This window comes from Sciurus carolinensis, chromosome 14, assembly GCF_902686445.1.
Source record: "Sciurus carolinensis chromosome 14, mSciCar1.2, whole genome shotgun sequence".
Classification (NCBI taxonomy): domain Eukaryota; kingdom Metazoa; phylum Chordata; class Mammalia; order Rodentia; family Sciuridae; genus Sciurus; species Sciurus carolinensis.
This window is the reverse complement of record NC_062226.1, coordinates 19,332,442-19,342,816: the sequence shown is the minus strand read 5'-3', so window position 1 is coordinate 19,342,816 and position 10,375 is coordinate 19,332,442. Positions and strand designations below refer to the sequence as shown.

General features: G+C 46.5%; 1 long non-coding RNA gene across 1 annotated transcript; it reads left to right on the top strand.

Moving 5' to 3' along the window:
- Positions 1-2,125: 2,125 nt before the first annotated feature.
- Positions 2,126-7,928, top strand: LOC124964983 (uncharacterized). The gene is made up of 3 exons (XR_007105050.1): positions 2,126-3,420; positions 6,107-6,230; positions 7,876-7,928. It is a non-coding gene; the product is annotated as an uncharacterized LOC124964983 (long non-coding RNA).
- Positions 7,929-10,375: the final 2,447 nt, after the last annotated feature.

Sequence of the window (10,375 nt, the reverse complement as noted above, 5' to 3'; positions counted from 1 at the left end):
GGGTGTGTTTGTGGTCTGTGGTGTGATGTGGTTGGGGTGTGCTGCTGCATGGGTTTTTTTTTTTTTTTTTTTGGTGTGTGTGTGTGTGTGTGTGTGTGTGTCTACTGTAGTTGAACCTCCTGTCCCAGCACAGTCCCTGGAGTTTTGTATATGGCCTCACCCCACCTGCACCTGTGCCCTGTGACTTGGATAATATGCCTTCATTACAGATGGGAAAACTGAGGCTCAGCAAGGGTGAAAACTTTCTTAGCCAAAGTTGCAAATGCTAATCTCTGAGAGAAGTGGGCTGCCTGTCAGAGCCTGCCTGGTCCCAAAGCCTGCCTCAAACCCCTCAAGTTCACTCGACCTGAAGGCTGAAAACCTGTGGTCGGATCTGAGTCTTTCCTCTTTCTGGCCTTGTGTCCTCCTGTGAATCACGAGGGTCCTGGTCCTTCCTTCCCCTCCCTGCAGTACGGCCGTCTCGACGACCCAGCGAGATGATGTAAGAGCTTTGTGAATGGGAACAGGCTTGGCAGAGGGTCGGGCAATTCCTGTTAAACAGCTCCGGTGGTCCCCTGGGCCAAGTCTGGAATTCAGATACGATGGACAGACTACCCGGGACACAGTGAGTCACAGCTGTGGGCGAGAATGATTTCCATTTCAGCCTGCCATTTGAAACATTGATAGGAATGGATGTGATCGCAGTGCCTGCCGATGTGGCTTTTTGAAAGCTCCATTTGCTCCCAACCTGGAGGGGGCCCATTCTCTGAGGCGCTCCTGCCCTTTCTGTCAGTCTTTGGTGGCAGTCTATCTCCCAGAGCCTGAGGACATCCCAGAATCCCCTCAGGAAATGCCCTGGCCATCCTTGCCTGGATTCCTAACCTCTGAACACCCCTGAGTCAGTTTGGACTTAGGAGTTGGTGTGGACATTCTCCCTAGGCAGCCATAACATCAAAAATCCTGGAGACAGAAGAGGGATTGAGAGGGCAACTGCCGAAGAGCTTTCCTGGCCTCAACAGAGTGGTGAGCAGCACGTCCCCGCGTAGTCGGGGAAGCCAAGGCCCCTCAAGCCCACTCTGGCCTGGAAGATGTGCGTGCCCACATTCGCCAGGTAGTCGAGATGGGAATGAGGCAGGCCAGTGTACCTGGTTGGTTTGCGGGGAAGGTTGTGTCCTCTGGTGGGTGCGGACAGTGAGTGGGCAGCTGGGCCTCTGTGATCTGCTTGGGGCTGCTGAGAACAGGCCGCTCCCGTGGCCCTCTCTGTTTGGCCCCTTTGATCAAAGTGGAAAACTTGTGATTGTGGAATAGAAGCTGTGGGTGTTGAAAAATAAAGAGGCTTTGCTTGAAGTTCAGGTCTTCCTGAAGACCCGTGGGGCTGAGAAGGGCAGCGGAAAAATATGTTCTCTTACAGTTACCCATTTTGCATACAGTACCGCGTCCTGGGAGGGAGGGCTGACGAGGGGGAAAATCACGCTTTGTTTTTACTCAGAACCTTCTGAACAGTTGAGATTTTCAGATCAGTCTCTGGTGGTTTCTGGGCCGGATTTTGCTCCTTCTGCACTGGCCCTCCTCTACTCACAAACCTTCTATGGCTCCCTATTCTCTGCCCCCACTATTCTAAACTCCTTTCTGTCCAGCCAGAACCTGGCCCAGCTAATCTGGCAGTCCATCCCCATTGCTCACTGGCTCCTTTCCTTTTGGGCTCAAGTCAACTGATGTGCAAATGGAAGGAGTGTTTACAGAGTTTCTTGTTGAGTGATTTTCCAATCCTTTCTGGAAGCAAAACCAGGCAGGGAGTGTAAAAAAATGTAAGAAAGCAGAACTGGTCTGGCTGTGGCAGAGGCAGTGTGGGAGGAGGGCTGGGCACAGTCTGGTCATTCATCCTCTCCTGGCCTGGAGTCTCTCCAAGATGAATGAAATTTGGAAATTGGTAATTTAGACTAAATATAGCAGCTCTCGAATGAGGAAACTGAGACACAGAAATGGGAGTAACTTGAGGGAGCTCACAAGGCAATGGAGAGCGGGGAGTTGGTGCCCCCTGCTCCTTCTCGGGCCTCTCTGCTACTATCCCAGGCTCCTCTGGACTTCCTTGCCTGCTTTTCTCACTTTTCTATGCTTTGATTCTTGCAGGCCCCTACCCGCCTGCTTCACCTCCTCCGGGAGGACCTGCCCAGATCTTTCCAGTCCACCCGTACGCCCTGGGGAGCCCGCCATCTCCATGCCACATCACCTCACGGTCTCATTATCCGCTAGTCTCAACACAGGACTGTCTGTTTTGTGAGCACGGGAGTTTTGCCTTCCTTAGAGGACGCAAGTCCCCGAAAGTATTCTGCACCTTCTCAGCCTTCCGTTCCTTGCATCCCGCTCTGCATTATGTGGTGCTGAACCTATGAAGGGCCAACGCTCAGTCAATGCTTGTGTTGACTTAGTGTTTCTGGAAGGGGAAAGTTCTAGAAGAGTGGATACAAAGGAATTAATTGTGTGATGGCATTTTTACCTCTCACTTCTCCACTTCCCCTTCTTCCCTGTCCTTCCCCAGATGGCTTACCTGGCTGCCACCAGCCTTTCAGTTCCAGCATGCCCTTGTGGGGTTGACCACCCACCTCCTTTCAGCCTGCAATCTGTGGCTAAGCCGTGGTGCCAGCACCCGACACTTAGGGGACAAACCAAATTGATCTCTCATCTCCTCACCAGGGAACCCTGTTTTGAAACACTGCAGAGAAACCAGTTCTGGACCCCCTTTTGTAGCTTCTGCATAGAGTGGGCTGTGAGATGTCCATCATCCTGACCAGTGTTTCCCAAAGCGTGGGCCCTGGGCCTGCAGCATCATCAACAGCATCAGCTGGGAACTTGAAGGAACTTCAAGACCTATTAGAAATACCGAATTAGCAACTTAGGCTGAGGTCAAGGAATCCTAACAAGAACCTCAGGAATTCTGAAACCACTTGAAAAATGCTGATTTAGGGAAATAGCCTGTTTGAATTTCAGAACGTTATTCCCAGAGATCTTCTCATCTAGACTCTGGTCTTCGTCAGGTAGACTACCCCACCGTTGTGGAGATGAGAAAGCCGAGGCACAATACAGTTACGCTCCAGGGTCGCGTGGCTGGGCAATGTTGGTATGAAGACGGGCTTTTCTGTTCCTCGACCGAGTCATCTTTCTAACTTCAGATATGGCTGTGGGCTCTAAGAGTGCTGGTGCTTAAGAAGATGGAGATGCATCTGGAATAAGATGGAGGTGATTTTATGCATCAACACTTCCCTTGTGGCAATCACTGTATGTGGCAGAAAGAAATATTTAAAAACACTGTTGGTGCCTATGAGAGAAGGTCCTACTCACCCAGGGTGTGTTTAAGCAACAAAACACGCAACCAAAATGACTTTTGAGGTGGGAGAGCCCTCAGTCCTGCTGGGACTGACTCAAGGAGAATGGACTTTGGAGGTGAGTTTCCATGACACTTTTCTGAGAGGCCCCAGGAAAGAGGGGGTGGAGAAAGAAGGGGGGCAGTTTGGAGCAGGGTCAGTAAACTATGGCTCGTGGCCTAAATCTGGGAGTCACCAATTTTTGTAAGTAAAATTTTATTGAAACACAGTAATGAACATTTTGTTCTGCTTTTCACTACAGTGGCAGAGATGAGTTGTTGCAATGGGCCTATAAAGTCTAAAATATTTTCTATTCAGCTCTTTACAGAAGTTTGCAGACCCCTGATTTAGAGTACTCAAGAAACTCAAGGCAAGATAACCAAAGGGATTTGGGGAAATAACAGAATGTGTTTCTGAAGAATGCTCTAAAGAATCTTCACCAGTGCCTACATGGTTAGCTCATTGCTTTAGTGTAAAAATATTTTTTTTATTTACTAATTGTAGAAAAATTATATGTATTAGTTGATGCATGATAAAAATAGACTGTTGGAGAGAACATAGGAGCTGAAAGGGAGGTGGGGCAGAAATCTCTGGGAGATAGAGATATATTTTAAATATTGGGTATATGTGTGCATGTGTTTATAAGTTACACATAACACTTTATAAAGGTTTTGAGACAATTAAAAATAAATGTACAGGTATTACAATGAAAACCATTAGCATAAGGTAACGGAAAGGAACCCAGATAAAAATGCAGAGAGTAAAATGAACGTGCTAAGAAATCCTGGCTGAAGATAGTTATGGGGTTCAAGCAAAACATGTGCACATATGAGCTTCCTGGTAACCAGAGCAAAAAAGGATATACATGGGATTGCATAACTCTTTCATCATAAAAAGCAGATGAGTTCAAAGGAAAAAATAAATACTTTGCTGCTTTGAAATATATATATTTCAATAATATATTGAAATATATATTTCGAAATGCCAATTGTAATCTATGAATATAAATCATGCCATAGCAATGAATTAGGTTAAAATCTAATTTTAACAAGTGAAAATGCTGACCCATTTAAAAAGAGCAGATTTATGATTTTCAATCATGCAGAACTTATGATGGAAGTGGAAGATTAAACAAACAAACAAAAAATAGAATTACTTTTCTGTCCTCCAGGGGCTTGCAATACAATTGAAGAACTAGAAAACTCAAATACTGAGATGGTCCTTAAGAACCCCATTGTTGTTCCAAGAAAAGAGAGGGAAGTGAGTTTTTGTTGGTTTTTTTTTTGCAAAGCAGAGGAAAGGTCCTTACACACTGATAACCGATAAACAATTGTTACAGGGAAAGGCATCACCCCTGGATGTCTGAGAGCCTACTGTGTGCTGGCCCCTGCTGAGATAACACAAACAACACCCTTGGTCTCCTGAGGCTTGTGGACAGAGGGGCAGTTAAATAAGTCACTGTCATGTAAAGTGATCGCTAGGAAGGCAGATGCTTCAGTGTTACATGCACACAGTGGGGACCCTCAGCTGATCCTCATTCTCTCTGGGCTCCTTGAAAGCAGCTCTTTGACAGCTACACTAGTTGAGCCAGTTTAAATCCACCACAAATTCTTAGATCATTTATTCCCTTTTAGTTCCAAATCTTTCAAACTCTCATCTTGCCCGCAGAAGCTTGGTCTTGTTTCTTTGCAAAGCTTCCCTGGCCTCCCTCCGAGCTCCTCTTCAGCCTCACTCTCTGCTCCGGTCCACTCTCTGCTCCAGGTCCACTGCTCTCCCCTGGTCACCAGCCTGCAGATCCCTCCCTGGCTCCGCCGCAGTCTTACCTTCGCATCTTCTGCCCTCTCTCACAGAGCATGCTTGCAGTTCAACTCATATGTTTTACAAGTTGCTGTTCAACTATTGTCTCTTCTCTGCCTTCCCATCTCAAGCTTCTGGGAAGAAATAGATTCTTCTCTGTTGGGTTTCACAGCACGCTTCGACCTCCCATCCATAATAATAATTATTGTGTGGTTTCGACCACTGCCTACATTTTGTGACTCGTATTACGTGGCAACCCTATGACATTCATTGCTTCACTCAATTTGCAATCATCCCATAAGCGCCATTTAGCCTCAAAATTCCTCTTTCTCCCCATCCCAGTCCTTGTTTTTACATATACGCACACGGGTATGTCTTCAAGATAGAAACAGACAGAAACCACGGCACACAACTGTCTAAGGGAATTGACACCTCCTGGGAATGGTCCCTGGTGCATAAGTGGTGTGCAAAAGGTTTGGATGAACAAGTGTTACCTTGAAAAAAGGAGAAAGAGAGAAGTGGAGGAGAAAGATCAGAGTATATTTCAGAAGTTCTGGATCCGAGACTTTTTGAAAAGAAGATTGTCTCATTTATGAATTGCTCAATAGAACTCTTTTTTTGGGGGGGTACTGGGGACTGAACTCAGGGGCACTCGATCACTGAGCCACATTCTCAGCCCTATTTGGCATTTTATGTAGAGACAGGGTCTCACTGAGTTGCTTAGAACCTCACTGTTGCTGAGGCTGGCTTTGAGCTCCCGATCCTCCTGTGCAACAGGTGTCCAACAGAACTTTTTACATGTAGGACCAGGCCTGAATATTCTGGTTGTGCTACATTTAGGAACTTTACTGAAGGTGGAGACTGGCGCTAGAAGATGCCCTAAAGCATTGTTTCCTGATGCTAGCAAAATCAGGAAACGATCTTTTCTCCTTAAAGTGGGCTGATTTTTTTTTTTTTTTAATTTCTAGGAAGTTGTAAGTCCAGCAGTCTTCATGGGAAGTAAAAATTGATTTATTCCTGAATGTCTTGGACACTGAGTCGACTCCTCAGCTACATTAACTGTGCAACGACACATATTTTCAGTTGTGATGGGTAAGCAAAGCTGAAACTCCAACAGAATACACCAGTTCATTTTTCATAGTAGTTGTTTTTACTGGGAAGAAGAACAAAAAAGTCCTGACCTAACTTTACCTGCTGAACATCAAACTTTCAGGGGCACAAAAAATTAAATAAATAAATAAAAGATGGAGGTGGAGATTGGCAGACCAAAAATGCCCACATACGAGCATTTCCTTGATGTCCATGGGCAGTGAGTGGGGAGAGATGGGACAGCCAATGTGGGGGACCACGGGGTGGCGGAAAAGGACAAGCTGGGGGTGGAGCGCCTCCCTAGGGAATGTGTCCTCAATGAAGCTCTAGAAGACAGTGGCTATTTGGAGGAGAGTTCAGAGAAGTATCTGGGAAGTGCAAACCCCCTTCCTTCTGTTTCACATCAGGCATTGGGTGAGTGTCTACAGTAGGGTGGGGGTTTGCACACTGGGGTGGGGGTCTGCTTAGTCACCTGGAGTCTCAGTAGAGTTCATTGGTAATATGGCGACAATCATTTTCCCCTTTCCTGTGGCTAAGAGATGGATGTTAAACACCTTGGGACCCCTCCTGGTGCCCAGAGACCCTTGGTTTACATTTGTTGAAAGAATTCCAGCCTTGCTTTCATCCATGTGACGTGTTAGAGACCGAGCTACCAAATGAGCCACAGGGCTGCAGAGCCAGAGGACACATCCCCCTCACCTACCTCCCCAATCACGGCTCCGAAGATGCCCTGAGCCCCTTCCTCCCTCCCTCCCAGGCTTCCAGGCTCTTCCCTCCTTGTTTTCTCACTTGACCTTGTCCCCCTCCCCGGGTCCGGTGCCCCTTCTGCTGACTCCCCAGTTCCAATTCTACCAAGTGCACTGAGCTCCTTTTCTTTCTGCATTCCACCACTGTGTCAGTCGCAGGTTCTTTCTAATGACAGTGTTCCTTGTTATAGAAGGGACTACAGCCCAGGATCCCTACCCATGAATCTAGGCTAGACTGTTTTTCTTTTTAAATAGACGTAGTTTCCCATGTGTCATAGGAAAACCTAGTGTTTCCTTGTTTGCATACCTTTCACTACCTCTTTCCAGGGAATGTAGACTAAATAAAAAATAAAATTAAGTTTCTCCTTCTGAAACCAGCCCATGGTGTGGTGGACTCAGCTCTGGGTATCCTTTTCTGCTTTCTCTGTAAAGCTGATTTCCCGGCTGATTTCTATGTCACTCAGCTCAGATGTCAGTGTGGCTGAAAACCCTCCACGGGCCTGAGAGAGAAGAAGCCATCAGTCCAAGGGGCTCATTCTGTCAGTTGGGCCCAGCTGTCCAGTGGGTTCCTCTGTCCTCGGAGAGCAGTACCTGGGCATGGCTGGGATGGGCTGCTGTGGCCTCCAGCTTCTCTTCCAAAGTCCCATGCACATCCCTCAGAAGGCCAGGCCCTCCTGGCTCAGTGGACCTTGGGAACTGCCAACTCTGGGGCCAACAGCTTTCCTCCCTCCTTGCTTTGCTTCGACATAGTAGAGCTTGATGAGCACGTCTAGGGTCAGAAAAATAAAGCCTAGATGTGAATAAATTCAAAACATCGGGGAAACTCGTCCATGCCGCGTTGAGACTGAGAGGTAGTCAATTAATAATAGGTTTAAATAGAAGGAGCTGATTTCTATTTACAGATTCCTCTGGAGAACATCAGGAATGCTGTGACTAAGACAGAGAAACAAAAGAAGGTAAAGATGGGGTGGGTCCCCTAAAAATCCAAGGGAGATCAGTAGAGGGAAGGGACCAAGGGGTGGGAGGCGGGAGGGAGGGGAAATGCTGGGAGCGATGTTGGCCAAATTACTTTATGCTGTTATATGTGTGCATGTGTGAATGCCTAACAATAAGTCCCACTGATATGTGAAAATATGCTAGAAATGATAAAAAGAAAATGTGTGCATACGTATTGATCCTGCCTGGCATTGGGTAAGAGCTTCTAAGAATATCAGAAACTGGCTCACTCACTGCTGTGCCTGTTCTATGGGACCACAGGTTCTGGTGCTGATCCATCTCTACCACTGCCTCTCAAACTCGCCTGTGCCTGGCATGGCCTGGGGAGCTTGGTGAAACCGAGATTCGACGCAGAAGGTCTGGGTGGGACCTGCAGTGGGCGAAGCTGCAAGCAGAGCCACTCCAACTCACGCCGCAGTTGGCTTCACTCAGGAACGAGTGTGCCTTGTCACAGCTTCCGGGTCGGGTCCTGCACTGTGGGAAGCTCGAAGCTACTCCTTCCCCCTGGGTATTCACAGTTCATTCACAGCGTATCACTCAGAGGTCGTTTTTGCCATTTACAATGCCATTCCAGGCTGAGCATGTTGGCGCATGCCTGCCTGTAATCCCAGAGGCTCCGGAGGCTGAGGCAGCAGGATCCTGAGTTCAAAGCCAGCCTCAGCATCTTAACCAGGCTCTAAGCAATTTATAGAGACCGTCTCAACATAAAAAAATAAAATAAAATAAAAAGAGCTCGGGTTGTTTAAACACCCGAGTTCAATCCATAACTCTCAGGCAATGGTTGACCCACAGTCTCTTTCTCCTAGAGAAGGAGAAAGCATTTCGCTAAGACTTTCCTCAGAGCTACCAATGTGGTTTTCGTTCCTGAGCACACACTAGCACCAGGAAGTCTACGTTCACTGGTCTCCTTTATCATTAGGAAAGAGCCAGGTAGTGAGTTTGAGGCAATGGCATGTGATGGGGACTGTGAGTCACTTCTCAGCATAACTTCTTTTTTAAAAAAATGTTTTAGGATTGCATTAGGGTTATACATAACACCGAGGTTCATTCTGACATAATCATACATGCGTGGAAGAGAATTTGCTCCATTTCAGTCTCCAGGGCTTCCTCTCTGCCTCCCCCTCTCCCCGTACTCCCTCTCCTACCCCCTGCTTCCCCTTCCTCTACTCTTCTGGTCTTTCTTCTGTTATTGTTTTCTTGATTGACGCTTTATAGATATACATCATAAAGGCGAAGAGCACTGTGGTATGTTCATATATGTACATACCATGATTTTGATATTCCATTCCACAGTTCCTCCCTTTTCCCTCCTCCCCATCCTCTTCCTTTACTCCACTGATCTCCCTTCTATTTTCAGAGAAGCCTCCACCTTCTCCTCATTTTGCTCTATCCTCCATGGATGACAGAAAGCATCTGACCCTTGAGTTTCTGAGTCTGGCTCATTTCACTTATGATGGTCTCCACTTCCAAACACATACTGCAATTTCATTCCTCTTTATGACGGAGTAAGATTCCATTGTGTATACAGACCGCATTTTCTTTATCCATTCATCTGTTGATACGTACCAGGGCTGGTTCCACAACTCTGTTGATAGGTACCAGGGCTGGTTCCACAACATGGCTCCTGTGAATTACACTGCTATCAATATTGATGTGCTTGTGCAGTATGCTGATTTTAGTTCTTTCCACTAATACTGAGGAGTGGGATAGCTGGGTCACAGGTGGCTCCATCTCCAGTCTCTTTAGGAATCTCTATACTGCTTTCCCAAAGTTGTTAATTTGCAGTCCTACAACAATATATGAGGGTACCTTTCCCCCACATCCTTGCCTGCATTCGTTATTATTTGCATCCTTGACAGTTGCCATTTTAACTTGTGAGGTGATATTTCAATGTAGCTTTGATTTGCATTTCCCTGATTGTAGTGACATTGGACATTTTTCATATTTTTATTGTCAATTCATATTTCTTCTTTTGAGAAATGTCTGTTTGGTTCTTTTGCCCATTTATTGACAGAGTTGTTTTTTTGTGTATTAAGTGTTTTGAGTCATTTTTATATATTCCGGATATGAATCCCCTGCAGGAGAAGTAGCTGGCAATGACCTTCTCCCACTCTGTAGGTCTCTGCATGCTCTTCTCGGTTTCCCTTGCCATAGCAGTCTTGTTAGGGAAGCTGGCCCCTGAGCCAGTGTGTTGGAGTGTTGACCTTCTGTTTTCTTCTAGAAGTTGCAAAGTTTCTGGTCTAATTCTAGGTCTTTGAGCCACTTTGTGTTGTCTTTTTAATGCAGGATGAAAGGGAGGGACCTAGTTTCGTTCTTCTACATTTGGATATCCAGTTTTCCCAGCACCATTTGTTAAAAAGGCTCTTTCCTCAAGCATGTGTTTTTGGCACCTTTGTCAACTATCAG